Below are 21,540 nucleotides of genomic sequence, written 5' to 3' on the forward strand. Positions count from 1 at the left end.
GGCTAACTGTGGGAGCTTGCTCTCAGGGTTCACGCTTGGGATTTCTTGAACCATATCTGTAGAAAGTCCTATCCCTCTCGTTGCGCTAGTACCCCGATTTTGGAGTGGGTGGAGAGCGGATCTTGAAGGCTCCGTTCTCGTTGGGCGAATTGTCAGGTTGCCTGAAGCTACTCCCTGACCTAGGGTCCACGTACCCCGTCATGCCCGTGTCCCAGCCTGGTGATGGTACAAGGCCGCCGGCTGTCCGCCACGACAATGCCATGCCCCTTGTCACGATCCCCTGCGACCGGGGGTCCAGCTCCTACCAGGCCCAGACCAACGTCTACTGCCTAGTACTTCCAAGGAGCCCAGGTCCTGACCTTCTCTCACTTTCACTTCCAACTCTACACTGGCCTACTCCTAACACTCCTGACCTCCCCTTAACCAACCCTCCAAGTGGGCGACCCTATTCCAATCAGGCCGTCTGTGTCTGGTGGGTGTGGTGCAGAGTGTTCCTAGGATTTTGATTAGCTGGTTTTGGCAACACCATTGGTTAGGGACCCGTAACCAAGGAGGAGGTGGATATTGCACAGAATGGCAGATTGCACAATAACCTGTGACGACCTGATAGGCCAGGGCATCACACAAGTGCCCTAGAAAAGTGTCCATTTTGCTCCTAGAAAGTAATAATGCCCCTGTGTGCTCCTTTGACGGTCACAATACCCTGAGTGCCCCTATAACAATAATGATTAAGTGCTTTCTTCACATTTAATAATGTCTCCCCATGTACAGCTCCTCTATACACAGTATGATGGGTCCACAGCTTACCCAAAAACAACAGACCACCACACACTGAGTAACAAAACAAATTAAAAAAAAGCAGCCGGCTGACACATTGGCCAGAGGCTTATGTCCAGATGAACAATGCAATCAGCTGTCCGAAATCGGACATGTCCAATCAACATCACCCTTGGCCATCAGTCGGCCAGCGGACCATGCACATTCGACTGTCGGTTGAACCTATAGAAATCAGCGGATTCGCCCGCCATTAGTCTAATGTGTATGAGTTTTCAGGATTCCTTTTACGCTGTCCCACTGGCAACACTAAGGGGCACTTTGCACACTGCGACATCGCAGGCCGATGCTGCGATGCCGAGTGCGATAGTGCCCGCCCCCGTCGCAGCAGCGATATGTGGTGATAGCTGGCGTAGCGAAAGTTATCGCTACGCCAGCTTCACACACACACTCACCTGCCGTGCGACGTCCCTGTGGCCGGCGACCCGCCTCCTTGTTAAGGGGGCGGGTCGTGCGGCATCACTGCGACGTCACACGGCAGGCGGCCAATCAGAGCGGAGGGGCGGAGATGAGCAGGATGTCAACATCCTGCCCACCTCCTTCCTTCCGCATATCCTACGGAAGCCGCAGTGAGGCCGGTAGGAGACGTTCCTCGCTCCTGCGACTTCACACACAGCGATGTGTGCAGCCGCAGGAGCGAGGAACAACATCGGACCGTCGCGTCAGCGTAATCATGGATTACGCCGACGCTGCACCGATGATACGATTACGACGCTTTTGCGCTCGTTAATCGTATCATCCAGCCTTTACACACTGCGATGTCGCATGCGATGCCGGAAGTGCGTCATTTTCAATTTGACCCCACCGACATCGCACCTGCGATGTCACAGTGTGCAAAGTTCCCCTAAGGGTCTGTCTGCAGGTTGCGGTTTTTTTTGCGTTTTGATTGCATTTTATACTGCACTGTGTCACTGACAAACTGCATGCTTTTGTTTCCCCAGCAAAGTCTATGAGAAATCACAATTTCCATCCGCACATTTTGTTTGACAAATATTTGTCAAAATATTTGACAAAAAAAAGCAGCATGTTCATTCTTTTTTTTCTAGATAATATTTCTTGTTGTCTTATATACCTATATAGGTATTGTTATATGTGAATTTCTATTAATAACACTGAGTGACTGAAACCTCCACGTTTCAAATGTGGACGCAGGGTCAGACCTGTGGCGGTCGAGTGGAACCTTGTCACGATCACTGTGGAGTTAGTAGAGTTCGCGCCGGTGGTGCTCTGAATACTTGATTTTAAGAACGTGAACGTCTCTGGATATAAAGAGGCGGTGTCGTTGGACTTTATCTCAGCACTTCAGGTCTAGGAGTGCAGGGAACTTTTATCTCATTTTGTCTTGTACATTCTCCTTGTCTGTTGTTGGAGACATTGTCTTAAGCTGGGGTCACACTAAGCGACAACGACGTCGCTGTTACGTCACCATTTTCTGTGACGTAGCAGCGACCTTGTAAGTCGCTGTTATGATCGCTGCTTAGCTGTCAAACAGCAGCCGAAGCAGCGATCATAACGACAGTGCTGCAACATGTGCAGAGAGCAGGGAGCCGCGCACACTGAGCGCTGGCTCCCTGTTCTCCTAGCTACAGTACACATCGGGTTAATTACACGATGTGTCCTGCAGCTACATGTGCAGAGAGCAGGGAGCCGCGCACACTGCTTAGCTCTGGCTCCCTACTCTCCTAGCTACAGTACATATCGGGTTAATTACACGATGTGTACTGCAGCTACATGTGCAGAGAGCAGGAGCCGGCACTGGCACCATGAGAGCGGCGGAGGCTGGTAACAAAGGTAAATATCGGGTAACCACCTTGGTTACCCGATGTTTACCTTGGTTACAGCTTACCGCAGCTGCCAGATTCCGGCTCCTGCTCCCTGCTCGCTTCATTTTGTCGCTCTCTCGCTGTCACACACAGCGATCTGTGCGTCACAGCGGGAGAGCGACGACCAAAAAATGAAGCTGGACATTCAGCAACGAGCGGCGACCTCACAGCAGGGGCCAGCTCGTTGCTGGATGTCACACACAGCGACAGCGACGGGACGTCGCTGCAACGTCACAGAAAATGGTGACGTAGCAGCGACGTCGTTGTCGTTGTCGCTGTGTGTGACACCACCTTTAAGTACTGAAGTAAATTACCCTTAAGTGCTATTATCAACAGATGTTATATCTTATACTAAATTGCAAGGTACCGGATTAAAATATTTCATAAGTTCTAATATTATATTGGCTAAGTGTCTGCTAGTCAATTATAATATATTGTGTTATGATTGGAGATGAGCGAACTCAAACTGTAAAGTTCAGGGATCCTACCAGACACTGGGTGTTCAGGGCTCGAACTCCAACACAGACTTTAAAAAAAAGCCTGTGTCTGAGTTTGAATGCTGTTCGTTTGCTAATAAAGTTTGTTGAAAGGCTGCACTGCAACCAATTAACCAACTTTATTGCATGGGGAAGATGCCTGTATGCTGCTGTGAACAAAATAAATATATTTTAAAAAAATGGAGAGGGCTCCCCCTATGTTTATAGCTAGCCAAGGCAAAGCAGACAGCGGGGGGTTGGTATTATCAGATTGGGAAGGCCCATGGCTATTTTGCCCTTCCCAGCCTAAAAATAGCAGCCCCCAGCCACTTCAGAAGTCGCACATGCATTAAATGCACCACATTAAATCACACATATGACGCGGGCGGTGGAGGGGACGCTGTGCTCACCCACTGCTCGGGTCCGGCTGCTGCTTCTGCTGCTCGGTGGTGGCTCGAGCGGTGGGCTGGATCCCGGGGACTCGAGCGGCGTTCCTCGCCCAAGAGTGAAAGGGGGTGGTTTGGGTTTAGAGATATTGTCCGTGATGCCACCCACAGTTGTGGTGAGATTGGTGACACCACCGCTGGTCTGGACGGGGATCCTGGGAGCGATGACAGGGAGCAGCTTGGATGTTGGTTCTCCCCTCCGTGGGTAGGGGGTTGGTTGTCCCGGGGCCCGGTGAGGGGTTGGGTAGGAATGGCAGGCGGGTTACGGGGCCTGGTGAGGTGCAGGGTTGCGGGGGCAGCGCTGTGCCGCACGGCATGGTGGTACTCACTCAGCCAATGATGAATGCAAAGTTTCCGGTAAAACAAACGGCTGGATGGACGGGTCCCGCAGACGGCTGCGGTGTTTCTCCTCCCGGCAGGTTGATGGTGACTGCCTTTCCCTGCACCTGGGGAAAAAAAGCTGTTGAAAAACAAGCGCATAGGGTATTACCCCAATATGTAAGGGGCAGGGAGGGGGGAGTCAAATTACTCACCGATTGTACTTGTGAGAGCCACAACTACTATAAACGCATGTATCATCGATCCAAGGCTGCAGCCACCAATACCGGTAGATAACAGAGAGCAAAGGAGAGAGGTGTTCAATTGCCGCGCCAATAGATCACTTCAGCAGATGTTCAGATCAATGTCACTTTATTGTTATTCAGGTCGACGCGTTTCTGGAGCAACTGCCCCCTTCATCAGGACCACCAGGAATAGAAATAACATCCAATCTGTCCAGGTCGGTGTTAAAAAAATATACTCTTAAATATATTTTTCTTCAAATACGTAAAAGCGCATGAAAGAAAGGACTTCAAAAATGTAAAAAATAAATGTATTTTATCTATTTAAAAATGGTTGCCAGGGTTCAGTTACAGAAAGGAAAAACAATATACTTTGTCTGCTTACTGAAAAAAAAAAAGAGTTCATTTAGTCCATACTGATCAATGGGAAATCTTTACCCATCTCTCTTTGGGTCCTGAATGGCAAAGCAGGGGGTGTCATCTCTTAGGCCGGACAGCGTATGTTCATCTTGCAGCACTGGAGTCTTCTGACAGCAGGCAATGTGGAGGAGCGAGCAGTGGCCCCCTCCATCGTGTATTATATACCAAATGCTCAGTCCATATAGGATGTTCTAGTTGAACATAGTTCATGTGACATAATCTTCTAGAAGCTTCGAGAAGATTTAAATATATCCTTCCATGTCAGTACTCAAGTATATTCAATATGGGCATTTTAATATTTATTCCTTATAAACTTTATTAATAACCTATGCCCTCCAACATAAACAGAACTATGAACTTATATGTCCTACTATAAAATATTTGATAACTAGATGTATTAATTTTAGTGCTTTTAACAATCCCCCCTTGAAGCGGGTGGAGTAACCCCGAAAATTAATTAATACATCATTAAAATAACAAATCTTCTTTCCTTATTTGGTGATAATGGATTAATATCAATAATAATGATGATGAATAATTAATTTGCATTATTCATGTTGTAAGTTCAATAATATAATAATGTGGATTCATGTTATGGTAGGCCGTGACTGATCAATCATATAAAAATATATAACTATACTTCGCTAGACCTAAAAAGAAATGCAAAAAAAACAAATCCGGTCTCCATATGAGGTCCTCTGAGTTGATGTCTTCTTATCTCCGATGTAATCCGGCATAAACACAGTCTCTTAGAAATAAATCCTTTGATAAAAATGAATGGTTACCAATTTAAACAGTCCCGTATTGCGTTTATCATCGTTAGATCAAGTCCATAAACTTTATTCTTTATTACAAAGTCCATAGCCAATGTTGATAAACCACAGTTCATGAGTGTAGAAGAATAGCAAGAGTCTTTGATGTCTGTTCAGTGTAATTTACATTAGTCACCTTTATCCTCCGCGCTGCCTGTTTGCAAATCCTGGAACAGATGTTAAGACGTTCTTGGTCAGCACGATAGGGGTTAACTTTAACACGTCATTGCTCTTCTTAGTATCTGTAGGGAGGTCTTAATGCACAGACCATGTGTCATTGTCCATCCTGGAACCATAAGACCATTGTGTTTCTGAGGTGCAAACACGGTAAGTGTATTTTGTATGTTTCACAGTCTTATTTGAGACGTTACCTTTTGGACCTTTTTGCAGAATCCCTTTTAACTTTAGGAAAATTATAAAGTCTTTTTATCTTCTGTAATCTTGATTGAAGACTTCATTCCCTAATCTAAATACCAAATATGGCAATAACTATCACTAATAAGTGTCACAGCGTATCATAACTCTAATACTATAATACCATGTCATTATTATTATCGTAGAATTATTAATATAATTGATACTTAGAATGATGTAATAATACTGCATAATGGTATAGACAATAGTATTCTCATGTAATGACCTTTTTTTTTGTCATTGGTGCATTACCCTTCCAAACCCATAGGTGGCAATGTGTTGAATGTAACCAAAATATAATATAAAATATGAAATAATATAATGTGTACCTATAACATGTATCATATTATAAATATGAAAGGCAACAATGTGGCTTTTTTAGTTAGATCATTTGTAAAATTATAAACCAAAGCAAATAACCTTTTAGAAAAGACTGGATGATTCCATCAAAACACAATAATACCCATTATAAATTATTGTTGATTAAAAATATAATATATATTATTTGTAAATTTAGAAAGGTAAACCTAAATGTACCTCGATCTTCCATCTTTATTACTCTAACTTAATTTATTTGATTTGTCTATTATTTATTAAATAATCTACTATAAGAAAATGTGTAACTATAAGTAATATTTCATCCTTATTGTGTTAACATACTAATATAAAAATAATGTATTACCAGAAAGTAAACAATTGTATATATTGATGAAGGAAGTATCTTTTCTTCCAAAAAAGTGGAACTTTTCCCTTTTAATATGATTCATATTTAATAAAGTAATATTCTTATATTCGATATTACTGAACTAAATATTGAAGTGTTTTCTCAATTGAGATATTTAAAATCTGAAGAAAATAAAAATTGTAGAATTAAGATTTTGATTAAAAATGTGAATATTAAATAATAATTAATATAAAAAATAGGAATAAAAGGAAAAATGAAAATCGGAATAAAAATAAAAATTGAAATAACACCTATATCTTTAATAATACATAACCTTAATGTTACCAGTATCTTATAGGATTACCATACCTATCATATCAGCAACCTTTAAAAATAATTAAGTCATGTAACCTTGCAAATAATACACTTCTCTTAGTATATAAATGCATTATGATATACTTCAAATATATTTTTTATTCCCAATTCTTCCTTTGTACTTGAAATATTAATTATTAAAGTATCCTGTAAACACATATTTATCAAATATAAATGTGCGATTGAGACCAAACCTCCCCCTTTCAATATCATGAAATATGATATTATAAAAATTAATATGTTTAGATTAAATTAAATTAAAATTTGTGTTGTATATCTTCAAGACCATATTATAAATATTACTTCCATATTTGAAAAGAAAAATTATTACCAATCTGTGTATCAGTAAAAGAAGTGACTAACACAAAAGATCCTAACATCTCTATATTAAAGAAATATGTCTAAGAATAATATATATATATATCCGGTATAAATTCCTTCATTTATACTTATGTACTATAACCTATTTATTCTAATAGTATAACACATATATTATAACCTTGAAGTTAAAACAAAAATTCCCTTTTTTTTTTTTTTCTGGATCCAAGTACTCAACATTGACATTAGCAGCTGCTCAAACAATCAATCATTCATAGACACATCTATGCACACAAGACTGTCATGGTTCTTTAACATATACTTCTACATAGAAACTGACAGACACATATCCCTTTTTTCCAATATTCTATGCGCATTTCAAAAATTATGTTACTAATTTGAAGTACTTCTCGAAAAAATACAAATTCCAATGTATTACATACTGTACATTTGACCATAGACCAAACATTTATTATTAGCTTTAGTACCAAGTCACATGCTCTGGTTACGTGCAAAGAACACCATTCCAAAACAGCAAGCAGTTTTACTACACTCCAAAGCTCAGATTACATTTCTAATAACTCTAAAGAAGATGTATGTATATTTATAAAAGAAACGTTAAAGTAATAGTTCTCTGGCAATTGGTACCTGAGAAAATAATAATTATTATTAATCGTGCTTTCGATTAACCTTACCCAATAAAATATATGTTACCTGATTGAGGACAAGAGCAAATGTATAAATAAAAAATTAATACTTCATCAATCTGCTTTACTGATAAATTCTGAGGGAAATAAAAGAATAAAATTATTATCATATTTATGATAAAAATGAAAACACTTAAAATCTGTTACTTTCTCTTATTATTTTATTTTATTATATTATTATTCATATACAGAGATCAAATTATTAATTTATACATTAAACTATTATTTTACTAAATGAAAATATGACCTTGATTTACTATCACTACCTTTAATATATATATATATATATATATATATATATATATATATATATATATATGCATAGATTCACTGTATATATGAATAAACATATTTATCAAACAATAAAATTAATTTACCCAGAAATCTACTTTATTTAGCTGAAGACCAAACCTAAATTTTTCTTCAAAGATTCGGTTTAGTTTGTCCCTCAAGTGAGAAAGAATTTCTCTCTCTGAAAGACCCCCCAGCTGTCGCTGACTATCAAATTCTAGCCCAGGGAGAGGATCTCCACAAGACACCTGTTTCTGTCTTTCAAAGCTCATCATTTGTCTGGAATCCTCAATCCCAGTGACCAATCCGTCCACTGGAGACAGGGGTTTTTCCTGTGGAAAAGGATTTTTAGATGATAAAAATTGGGGTGGATTATATGGTTTGTAACACGTATGCATCTTCCTCCGAATTTCATACACCCTGTCACAGAAATATCTGGATCTGGGAGACACTGTTGATTTTTTACAGAATCTCTTCCTTTTTCGTGTTGGTTTTTCAGAATTAATTAATTTCTGTTTTGATTGACTTTGGCGACTTCTAACAAAATCGATAAATGTCGTACATTCGAATAGGGACTTTTTATTTAATGCCACCGCACAGGCGGCATTGTCAAGGAAATGAAATTTCTTGATGAATAAACGCATCATTCCATCCAATCTGACATTTGGAATGACCGCCCTATACAAACGTTCAAAAACGGACATAAATGAGAACGTACTCTCATTCTGTTCAATTTGTAATTCCTTCAACATCTCATAATTTGGATCAGATTCATTCCTTGCACAGAAGAGGGGATTTTTCAGCCTTATGATATCGTTATCATTTGAACAATCAAATGTCTCATTGTCAGAAGACTTTTTTAATGCCAATTGTCTAAAGAAATGCTGAGGTATCCACATACGGAATAACTGATTCGTCTCACTATTGGTTAAAATTTAACTTCTCAATGGAACTTTCAAATATCTCTGAATTTCTGCAAACATGTATTTTAGGATTATATGCGGGAATTAATTTGCATATGTCCAATAGACTCTTTCTAAGTTTAATTCCTAAATTTGTCTGTTCTATTTTTAGAAACTGATCGTCGCCATTTTCTCTCTCCACGTGTCCTTTCTGCACGTCTCCCACTCTGGCTCCTCCCCCTTCTGGCTTCTCTACGTCATTTCCTGCTTCTTTCCCAGTATGCTGAAAATCACCTTGATTACGTAGCACATGTCTGCCGCCATTATCAAAATTCTGATTTGAATTACAGTCAAAATCTGATTTATCATTTCCAACATTACAGTCAGAATTCACAATATCACTGACTGACATTCCAGGTACTAAAATGTAGCTCCTCAAAAAGGAAAAAACAAGTGACAAAAAATATATATATATATATACACATCCCAATATTACCCGTGTAAAACATCAGTATATAAAACAATTGCTTTAGCATGCAAAATGTGAGCCAGTGAATCTCATCTTAATAACTTGTGCGTAACATATAAGTGATCTCCCAGGGTCAGAGAGGGGAGAAGAACCCTCAATCTTCTGGGTTTAATTGATATAGTATAGACTGGGAGCTGCCGCCACCAGAGCCTGTACGCCTTCCACCCGAAGTGTGAGGCACAAATGAAGTGAAAGAAAGGGGCAACATTACCAGAGCATAAAAAAACCTGGAGAACCGCTTCTGATCAATGAACTCAGACAGCAGTTCATCCAAGGACAAGACCGTGGGAAAAAAGCAGTACGCGCATGCATAAGAACCCAGTCAAAGTTCACTGGAGGGCACAGGCGTGGGAAAAAAAACCACTGCGCATGCCTAACAATCTGAGGCTAGAAAACCCAGTGTGACAAGTGTATACCCGTGCGATCCTAACCAGTAAAAGATACGTGATAGTGATATAGACCCGGCACCAGTCGGGGATACTAGCATGGTAATAAGAATCCATAAAATAAATAGTAACACATCGGAACGCACCCTATCTGACAAAACTATGTGATAATGATGCCGACCCAGCACCGGTAAAAGCTAACACCATGATCATGAATATATATTCACGGAATCTATGGCCAACCACCGGGATGAAACCCTACGTATATAAACGTGTGTAGTGAAGTGAACAGTGGAGGTGCACAGGGCTATGAAACACCCAGGAACAGGGAGAAGAGAGGAAAATAGGGGGCCACATGTGACACCACTAAAAATCACCCGTAAAAACAACCAACCATCCGGGGAACGGGAATATACAAAGGACAAACAATTATATATAAAACTATGACAGTCCCTATTAAACCAACAAAGGGAGCACACAAAAAAATATTTATATATTGGAAACGAGAGATGGTCCCACAAGGCACCAGAAATAATATAATCATAAATCAATAAATCCTGGGGCACACGCTCTGACGCAAGCATGTCAAACCCGACAAAAATATTCATGTTATAAAAAATATAATATAAATTCAATCACAGGGCTGTTAACAATATATATTAAATATAACTAATATACCGCATAAAAATACACAAAATACATATTAATATTAAATCAGGTATCTGTCGGTAAAATACATAAAAAACATAAAAATATATTTTAAAAACTAAAATCAATGGAACAAATCAGTAACCTCATTGAGGCCATGGGGTTTTAAAGTATTCAATTTATAGATCCAATACGTTTCTTTCCTATTTAAGGTATCAATCCTATTTGTGACAAATGAAGGTACATGTTCAATTGGAGTGACCTTCAAAGCGATTTTTTTATCATGACATATAGTACTGTGTCGGGACAGACCATGGAGCATGTACCCCACCTTAATATTGTGTCTATGGGAATTAATTCGATTGTGAAGGGCTTGAATGGTTCTCCCTATATAACGCTTGTTGCAGTCACATTCAATCAAATAAATAACATAATCCGCTTGACACGTAAGGTGCCCTCGTATTGTAAATTCCACGCTCCCAGGGCTACATCCAAAACCGACCCTCCCATGCTGGATGGATCTACAACAGAGGCAATTCTTGGTGAAACACCTGTAGGACCCCATAGGTTTGTTGGTTCTCACACTGCTAGAAGGCCCCCTTAACCTACTAGGGGCCAACTGATTTTTTAAGTTGGAGGCCCTGCGGAAGGTGACCCCCGGACGGGATGGTAGCACTTCCTTTAGATACGGGTCATTACATAGTATTGACCAATGCTTCCTTAGAATCCCCTTGATGGCTTCTCCATCACAACTGAAAGTAGTCAGGAAATTAGAGACAAAATTATTATTAGTGGGCCCCATTCTATCAACCCCATTGTTGTTTATAACAGAAATATCATTCTGCCCTTGATGTTTAACATCATGATAAGCTCTCTTAAAACCGTACGAGGATAATTTTTGTCCAAGAACCTTTCTTTCAGGATCTTAGCCTGGTCCTTAAAGTCCTTATCTAGCGTACAGTTCCTCCTCACCCTTTGGTATTGATTTTTAGGGACATTAAGCAGCCATTTATCATAATGGTTACTATTGAAGTTAATGTATCCATTGCTGTCTACTTTTTTAAAAAAGGTTTTCGTAAGGAGAGAGCCATCAGCATGCGAGATGGTAAGATCTAAGAAGTCAATGGAAGTCTGATCCACAGTAGGAGCAAATTTTAAGCCCCAACCATTATTTTCTATCCCCTCCAGGAACACTGAATAATTGTTTTCAGTATTGTCCCAGATGATAAATAAGTCATCTATATATCTTTTATAGACAACTACATGCTTAAACAATTCGGAGGAATAGATGTATTGCATCTCAAAAAGTCCCATCACTAGGTAGGCGAAGGTCGGTGCTGCCTTAGAGCCCATGGCAATGCCACAGCGTTGGTGATACATATTGTCCTGGAACATGAAGAAGTTATTTTTGGAAATAAACTCCATACTGTCCAGGACAAACCCTTTCTGTTCCATGGGCAACCGGTCATCAACCTCTAAATATTGTTTGACACATTCAAGCCCTAGGTCGTGTGAAATGTTGGTATACAGGGATGCAATATCTAGAGTCAGAAATAGAAACGACTCCTTCCAAATGACACCCTTTAGAATACTAATAAGGTGGGGCGAGTCTCTAAGGAAGCTCCTTAAATTCATGACATGTGTTCTCAGAATGGAGTCAACATAGGCCGCCAGATTTTCGGTGAGAGACCCAATTCCTGAGATGATGGGTCTCCCAGGGGGATTAATCAAGCATTTGTGAATCTTCGGCAAATGGTAATAAAATGCTGTCCTGGGATTTTTAATATCCAAGAATTTCAATTCATTCTGGTTAAGGATTCCCATATCCGATGCCTTCTTTATCAATGTACGGTATTCCCCAATGGACTTCTGATATGCAGACAGCTCCACTATTTCATAATGTGCATCATTGGACAGCATTCTCAATGCTTCCTGGACATAACTGTTCTTATCCTGCAGGACAATGCCACCCCCTTTATCCGCACAACGGATGACAAGGTTGTGATTACTTTTTAAAGAAGCAAGCGCTAAATTCTCTTCTTTAGACAGATTAGCCCTGGGGGGGTTTGTTCTAGTCTGGAGCCTCTTAAAATCCTCCAACACTAAATCATTAAACGTCTTGATATGATGACCTATACTATGTATGGGATAAAAATTCGATTTTACTTTAAAATCAGTGTGCAGAAAACCATCCAGATTCCCACCTATAGTCGCGGGCACTGATTTGTTAATCTGAAAGTGTCTGGTAAGTGTGAGTTTTCTAATGAACTTCTGAAAGTCCAAAAAGAGTTCAAAATCGTTGGAGGACTTGGCCGGGCAGAAAGAAAGGCCTTTTTTCAGAACCTTTATCTCACTTTTGGAAAGAATGTGACTGGAGAGATTAAAAATGCCAGAGGTATCATCTTTAATCAAGTGCTCTTTTTCTCTTTTTTGTTTGAGCCTATGCCCTGCTCTGGTCCCTCTAAAGTGTTTTTTCTTTTCCTTGTTCTGGGTGTCAAAAAATCCGTAATGGGGACCTGTGAGCTCCTGGCTGGCGGCAAAAAAGGCACACAAACACTGTCCCTATGGGTATTGTCAATTGTAACGATCCCATCATCAGAGATACCCGGCTCAGTTACCGAGGTCAAAGGGATGGAACTACAATCAAGGGTCCCAGAAGTTGTAGGAAGAGCTAAATAATCATCATGCACAGATAACTCTAATAGATCAATAAAATCTCCATCCGGGTGCTCGACCCCTACTGATGGAGTCTTAATAGTATCCAGACAGGACAGGGAGTCCCTTTTGTTGCTGATTCTCTCAATCTGTGATCTTAGGGACTCTAATTGTTTTCTAGTGTCCTCAAAATTAAAAAGTTCTCTGGACCGAGGTGGTTCAGAGGAGGCAGATACAATAGGACAAACCTCCACAGAGGAGACTTCTGCCACAGTTGCAGTCGCAGGAGCGGCTGCAAATACCTCGTCTGCATTTTCACCAGCAGAACATGTAGGGGGTCGGTGACCCACCCCTGTACGAGACAAAGGTGCCCTCCTAAAGGTCCCACTAGACCCAGTGTCATTACTAGCATCAGTGGTATTTCTCCTACCCCGACGGCCAGTACTATTATTATGGTGTCTACTATTGACAAAATTCCTGTGGTTACTATGTGATCTTGGTCTACGGACCAGAGGATCCCTAGTAGCCACTACCACCTCTCCCTCCTGCGTCTTTCTGGTGACCATATCAGCCCTGTCCCTTTGCAATTTTTTAGATTTACGGAAAATCATGTCTTGTTCCAATTGAATCAACTTAGTATTAATGTCAGAATTCAAAATCTTGTACTCTGGATGTAAATCATATTTACTAAGATCTTTATACAGTTCTGAAATATTGTTTGATGCCTCAGTGGCAATGGTATTCCGTTTTTTGTATAGACACTGAAGCATTCCTTGCATACAATTCTTAAGAATATTGTCCCATTCATTAGAAAAAATGGGATCAGTAGGAAAGGGCGAATCATGCTTGATTCTCAGGCCCCTAGGACAAAGTTTCTCCTCTAAATAAATGGTTAAAAAACGGGCATCAAGCCCGAAACGAAGCTCTTCTTTGAGCAAGTCCTCTAGACGTAGAAACAATTTCTTCATCACATCAGTGTCCTCCTCTGAATAGATATCAGGCAAATTAAGATCCCAGTCAATATTATGTAATTCTGGAGTACCCACAGTTTGAAGTATAAGCTTCTCCCTTGAGGAAAGGCGATTGTTAAAATAGTCCATTATTCCAAGCAAGCGACCCTCTGCTGCTCCGTCCACAAAGAAGAAGATCTGGTCCTGCCAGGTCCAATACAGCAACACAGAGAAAAAAAGCTGTGGAAAAACAAGCGCATAGGGTCTTACCCCTTTCATAAGTTCTAATATTATATTGGCTAAGTGTCTGCTAGTCAATTATAATATATTGTGTTATGATTGGAGATGAGCGAACCCAAACTGTAAAGTTCAGGGATCCTACCAGACACTGGGTGTTCAGGGCTCGAACTCCAACACAGACTTTAAAAAAAAGCCTGTGTCTGAGTTGGAATGCTGTTCGTTTGCTAATAAAGTTTGTTGAAAGGCTGCACTGCAACCAATTAACCAACTTTATTGCATGGGGAAGATGCCTGTATGCTGCTGTGAACAAAATAAATACATTTTAAAAAAAATGGAGAGGGCTCCCCCTAGCCAAGGCAAAGCAGACAGCGGGGGGTTGGTATTATCAGATTGGGAAGGCCCATGGCTATTTTGCCCTTCCCAGCCTAAAAATAGCAGCCCCCAGCCACTTCAGAAGTCGCACATGCATTAAATGCACCACATTAAATCACACATATGACGCGGGCGGAGGAGGGGACGCTGTGCTCACCCACTGCTCGGGTCCGGCTGCTGCTACTGCTGCTCGGTGGTGGCTCGAGCGGTGGGCTGGATCTCGGGGACTCGAGCGGCGTTCCTCGCCCAAGAGTGAAAGGGGGTGGTTTGGGTTTAGAGATATTGTCCGTGACGCCACCCACGGTTGTGGTGAGATTGGTGACACCACCGCTGGTCTGGACGGGGATCCCGGGAGCGATGACAGGGAGCAGCTTGGATGTTGGTTCTCCCCTCCGTGGGTAGGGGGTTGGTTGTCCCGGGGCCCGGTGAGGGGTTGGGTAGGAATGGCAGGCGGGTTACGGGGCCTGGTGAGGTGCAGGGTTGCGGGGGCAGCGCTGTGCCGCACGGCACGGTGGTACTCACTCAGCCAATGATGAATGCAAAGTCTCTGGTAAAACAAACGGCTGGATGGACGGGTCCCGCAGACGGCTGCGGTGTTTCTCCTCCCGGCAGGTTGATGGTGACTGCCTTTCCCTGCACCTGTGTAGTGTGTACGGTTCCAATGGGTTCCCACCAGTAACCCGCTCCCCAGCTTGGATGGGTGCGGAAGGAGCCCCTTTTGCCCGCAGGCTCTGGCCCTGGGAACTGTAGCCTTGGCGGTGACTGTGTTTCCCTTTACGGTTTGAGCTGTCTCCTTCAATCGGGTCTTGACTGCTGGGAAACCTCGGAGGTTCCCTTCGCTAACGAATTTGACAAATTCAACGGCGACTCCTAGCCTTGTCGGGGTCCGTAAGCCCTGCCGGGTGGTGCTGGCTTCTCTTTGCTCGCCGATCCGGTACCGCCGGGCCACCGCCCGTCCACGGTCCTTACGGTTTGCTCTAACAAGCCTCTCCTGCAGACGGTCACCACCGTCTGCCAACCTTGCTGTTCCGTCCGGGTCACACACCCAGACCACCTTCAGACTGCTCCTCTACCACTTTACTTCCTCACTCCTCAAACTTCAAAACTGATCTGCCTCCTTTTCCCGCCTCCAGGACTGTGAACTCCTCGGTGGGCGGGACCAACCGCCTGGCCCACCCCCTGGTGTGGACATCAGCCCCTGGAGGAAGGCAACAAGGATTTGTGTTTGACTTCGGTGTGCCTAACCGGGGTGTGGGGTGTGTTGGTGTAGTTCTGTGACGACTTGGCTTGTCCAGGGCGCCACACACACACACACATCGGATCGCATACACACTCACCTCATCCAGCGACACCGATCTCTTCTCGCTGGCAGAATGCTGAGAGGCAGTGCGGTGTAGCACAATGAACAATTAACCAACTTTATTGCATGGGGAAGATGCCTGTATGCTGCTGTGAACAAAATAAATAAATTTAAAAAAAAATGGAGAGGGCTCCCCCTATGTTTATAGCTAGCCAAGGCAAAGCAGACAGCGGGGGGTTGGTATTATCAGGCTGGGAAGGCCCATGGCTATTTTGCTCTTCCCAGCCTAAAAATAGGAGCCCCCAGCCACTTCAGAAGTCGCACATGCATTAAATGCACCACATTAAATCACACACACACATCGGATCGCATACACATTCGCCTCATCCAGCGACACCGATCTCGCCAGCAGAATGCTGAGAGGCAGTGCGGCGGAGCGCAATGAACAGGACCTGCAGTGGGACACGTGACTTGCTCTCATCATTCCCTGCGGCCGTAAGCACTGGATGTGATGTGATATGTGCGATCAGCTGTGTGTGTGCGATCGGCTGTGTGTGTCTGGGATCTGCTGTGTGTGTCTGGGATCTGCTGTGTGTGCCTGCGTTTGGCTGTATGTGCCTGCGATTTGCTGTGTGTGCCTGTGATCGGCTGTGTGTTAGTGATGGGCAGTCCGGCTCTTTTTGGTGATCCGGTTCCCATGGCTCCGCTCACCAAAAAGAGCCGGATCTTTCAGATCGTTCTCGGCTCCTTATTAAATATGTGTTCACCCCAGGTGAACACATATTTAAGATTATAATGACGCTGCTGAAACCCCGCCCACCCGTGGCAAAACCCTGCCCACTTACAAGTCACCAATTAGATTGTTGAGTAGGCAGAGTTTAGCCACGGGTGGGCGGGGTTTCAGCGGCGAAAAGAGCCATTTAGAGATTTTATTGGCTCACACTAGTGATCCGGCTCCTGTCAGTCACCGATCTTTGTGTCGGATCGTTCGTGACCGACACATCACTACTGTGTGTGCCTGCGATCTGCTGTGTGTGTGTGATCTGCTGTGTGTGCCTGCGATCGGCTGTGTGTATCTGCTATCTGCTGTGTGTGTCTGCGATCGGCTGTGTGTACCTGCTATCTGCTGTGTGTGTGATCTGCTTTGTGTGTCTGCGATCGGCTGTATGTATCTGTGATCGGCTGTGTGTGCCTGCGATCGGCTGTGTGTGCCTGCGATCGGCTGTGTGTGTGTGATATTCTTTGTGTGCCTGTGATCGGCTGTATATATCTGTGATTGGCTGTGTGTGCCTGCGATCGGCTGTGTATATGTGTCGGCTGTGTGTGCTGGCTTCACTTCGCTCCCCGGTCGGTACCGGCGGGCCAACGCCAGACCCCGGTCTTACGGTTCCGCGTTGATTCACCACTCCTGCAGATGGCCACCACCGTCTGCCAACCTTGTTGTCAGTGCCTGGGCCACAAACCCAGACACTCTCCACTTTACTCCTCTCACTTCAACCTCCTCAACTAAACTGTCTCTTTTTCCCGCCTCCAGGCCTGTGAACTCCTTGGTGGGTGGGGCCAACCGCTTGGCTCCGCCCCACCTGGTGTGGACATCAGACCCTGGAGGGAGGCAACAAGGATTTTGTGTTTGGCTAATGTTACTGTCTAATGGGGGTGGGGTTGTATGTATGTTACATGTGACGACCTGGTTAGTCCAGGGCTCCACAAGTGTCTGTTATCTGCTGTGTGTGTCTACAATCGGCTGTGTGTGTCTGCTATCTGCTGTGTGTGTGATCTGCTGTGTGTGTCTGTGATCAGCTGTGTGTGTCTGCGTTTGGCTGTGTTTTTCTGCGATCTGCTGTGTGTGTCTGCGATCAGCTGTGTGTGTGTCTGCGTTTGGCTGTGTTTTTCTGCGATCTGCTGTGTGTGTCTGCGATCAGCTGTGTGTGTGTCTGCGTTTGGCTGTGTTTTCCTGCGATCTGCTGTGTGTGTCTGCGATCTGCTGTGTGTGTCTGCGATCAGCTGTGTGTGTGTCTGCGTTTGGCTGTGTTTTTCTGCGATCTGCTGTGTGTGTCTGCGATCAGCTGTGTGTGTGTCTGCGTTTGGCTGTGTTTTTCTGCGATCTGCTGTGTGTGTCTGCGATCAGCTGTGTGTGTGTCTGCGTTTGGCTGTGTTTTTCTGTAATCTGCTGTGTGTGTCTGCGATCTGCTGTGTGTGTGATTTGCTGTGTGTGTCTGCGATCTACTGTGTGTGTCTGCGATCTGCTGTGTGTGTCAGTATGTCAGCTAGCAGCAGGGTAGGACAGCGTGCAGACGTCCGTCCCATCTATTCCAAACCTTCACAACCTCCTCATCCTCCTGATACCCCAATAGTGAGCCGCTGCTGCTGTATATGTCCTTATTACTGCACCAACTGTTTGGCACAAAAAAAGTGCTCCTCTTACTGCCCCACATACCGTGTTTCCCTGAAAATAAGACACTGTCTTATTTTTTTTTACCCCGAAAAAAGCACTATGTCTTATTTTCATACTATCATAGTGGAGGTATAGTTGCATCATACTGTGGATAGGGGAGGTGTACATGGGGAGACTTAGGAGACATTATTAAATGTTAAGAAGGCACTTAATAACCATTACTGTTATAGGGGCACTCTGGGTCTTGTAACCATCAATAGAGCACATGGGGCATTATTATCACTTTCCTAGGAGCAAAATGTGACACTTTTTTAGGGCACTTGCTCAGGGCATTAATATTTTCTACCATTAATATTTTTTACTATCTAGAGGGCACAAAGGAGGCTTTTTACCATGTAAGGGGAACAGTGGTGGTATTACCGTGTTTCCCTGAAAATAAGACCTCCCCCGAAATGAAGACCTAGCAGGAGTTTTCCGCAAGGCCTAAATATAAGACATCCCCTGAAAATAAGACCTAGTTGTGGTTCAATAGTGTCTGTGCAGCTAAAAAAGTTAAAGATACTGCAGGACACTTCATTAGGAAGCAGACACCCCCAAAAAAAGAAGACCCAGCGATCATACTCACCAGACACCGACCGGGAGCAGTGGAACGCATCTGGACCTGCGACGGAACACACACATCAGATCACACACACATCAGATCACACACTCACCACATCCAGCAATATTGATTGCTTCTGGGTGGCTTAAGGACCTGTGACGCTGTGCGATGTGCAGTGGAGCTTCTAGGACCTGCGGGTGGAACGCATCATGTGACCCTGTGCAGTAGATCTTCTAGGACCTGCTGGCCGGAAGCAAGTGGTATCACTGGATGTGGTGAGTGTGTGCTGGTGCGATTGTATGAGCAATATGTGGGGTGTGTGATCTGATTTACTCATAGAAAAATCCCCAATTGTGAAAATATTTAATTTTTATTCAAGTAGAAAAATAACACCAAAATGTGCACATAGATATACAATTCAATTGTCTTCTGCCAATTAAATGGCAACCCCTGATCTTGAATATCAAGACCAGGGTTTACAATAAACAAAAAAGACAAATTGATACAATTTAAAATACATAACCAAAATGCTGGTTCACAACAGGACAATAACTATGACCAAACTTAACTTGGTATCTCCTAATGAGACTATGCTGGCACAGCGTGCTTATCTGTAGTCCCAATCAAGGATAAACATCCAGGAGTATCCACATGACGTTTGGAAGATTAGTCCCTTTAGTCAGTATAGTGAACCGCCAACTATATCACAATCAAGACGTCTCCACCTCGACGCGTTTCCCCACGTTGGAACACGTGGTTCATCAGGAGGCTGGGAAAATAGGTATGATCTTATCAGCTTTATAACAAACATACATAGACCACCAAACATAGATTTAACAACACATGCACAAGGTAAAAAATGACAACAGCAATAGATAGATAACTCACTTGTCAGATAGTATATTTTAAGGTATGCAGGTCCATGGCGCCAGATAGCAGATCAGCAGCACTACAGTAAACACTGTCTTGATAGCATGCTCCCGTCCTCCAGGCGTCATGGAGCTGCATACATCACACCACCTTTAATAGCCCTACATTGATTAGACAGCTGTGGGGAATCCCTGACTTCCCCCACACAGCGTCACTACAGCAGTAGCTGCGCAGGTGCCAGCCCATATCACTAATGCGCATGCCTGAATAGCATGGCATAGAGGGAGGAAACCTCCTCATATCGTGCCGTGCAGGGCCCTCCTCCCCATGAACTCATGTGGTCACATGATCGGAGGTAGGCGTACACCCAGCAAGGAAGCCCTCATGCTGCTCGGTAACGCCCTCCTCGTGACTCACACAGTCACATGGTCGGAGGTAGGCGTACACCCAGCAAGGAAGCCCTCATGCTGCTAGGTAACGCCCTCCTTGTGACTCACATAGTCACATGATCGGGATACAGGACGTAACCGCAGTAAAATAATAAGGGGAATCATTTTATTATACCTTAAAATTAGTATAGATGCAATTATAGAACGGTCATAGTCGCCCCAGATTGGGTGCACCGCAGCCATGATACAATAGAGAAATACAGTGAAACCACAGCATCTATGATAACATAAGGGCCATAAAAAAGGCAGCATATACATATGGCAATTTAATCATATGGTAAGGATCATTACATAGTACATATATCGGACTCTTATATTGTATTATGCACATATAGTCAGTTAGTCCCCGGTCCATACTTGACCAGGTACATATCATAAACATGTAATTAATAGATCCAATACTGGCAAAAGACCAGATACCATAATAATTCATATATACCAAATCAATTCATTGACTCAGATTGTCAGAACCTACCCAACACTTGAGAAAAGATACTTCAAATAGCTCCATTAATATGGATAATCCCCAAAAGGGGATATAGGCTCCCAGAGACATGTCACCTATTATCTATGCTACAGGGACCTATCAAAATTTACACGTTATGTGGGGAGGAAGCAATTAAAAGAGAGCTGCTCATTGAGCCCCCCCGGAGTAAGTGATCCTAGTCTGAAAATCCAAGCCGATTCCCTTTGCAACAAGACTCTGTCAAAATCCCCACCTCTCAAACTGTGTTTGACAAGCTCCAACGCTGAAAAACAAACGAGTTTTGTGTCGCCTTGGTGTACATTATTCATGTGTCGAGCAATCGGGGTATCGCGTTTATTTCGTATATCCGACAAGTGCTCTCCCACGCGCCTCCGAAACTCACGCACGGTTTTCCCCACATAGTCAAGAGGACACGTGCAGGTAGCCCTGTACACAACACCCGATGTCTTGCAGTTAAAGAAATCCCGCAGATAAAAAACCTTTCCATTTGATGAACTTTTCACCATTTTACACCGCTCCATCGAATCGCAAAAACTACAATTACCGCACCGATACATACCTACCACTTGTCTATCTAACCAAGTGCCCTCTGGGCGTGGCCCCTGATACATACTGT

At 43.2% G+C, this 21,540-nt stretch overlaps 1 protein-coding gene across 1 annotated transcript in view; it reads left to right on the plus strand.

Moving 5' to 3' along the window:
- Window positions 1-20,396: 20,396 nt before the first annotated feature.
- LOC142298147 (hydroxysteroid 11-beta-dehydrogenase 1-like protein A) overlaps window positions 20,397-21,540 on the plus strand; it is a 34,953-nt gene continuing 33,809 nt past the window's right edge. The window contains exon 1 of the mRNA XM_075341747.1: window positions 20,397-20,423. The gene's annotated coding sequence lies outside the window, so the exon portion shown is untranslated. The remainder of the gene's footprint in view (window positions 20,424-21,540) is intronic.

This window comes from Anomaloglossus baeobatrachus, chromosome 1 (genome assembly GCF_048569485.1).
Source record: "Anomaloglossus baeobatrachus isolate aAnoBae1 chromosome 1, aAnoBae1.hap1, whole genome shotgun sequence".
Classification (NCBI taxonomy): domain Eukaryota; kingdom Metazoa; phylum Chordata; class Amphibia; order Anura; family Aromobatidae; genus Anomaloglossus; species Anomaloglossus baeobatrachus.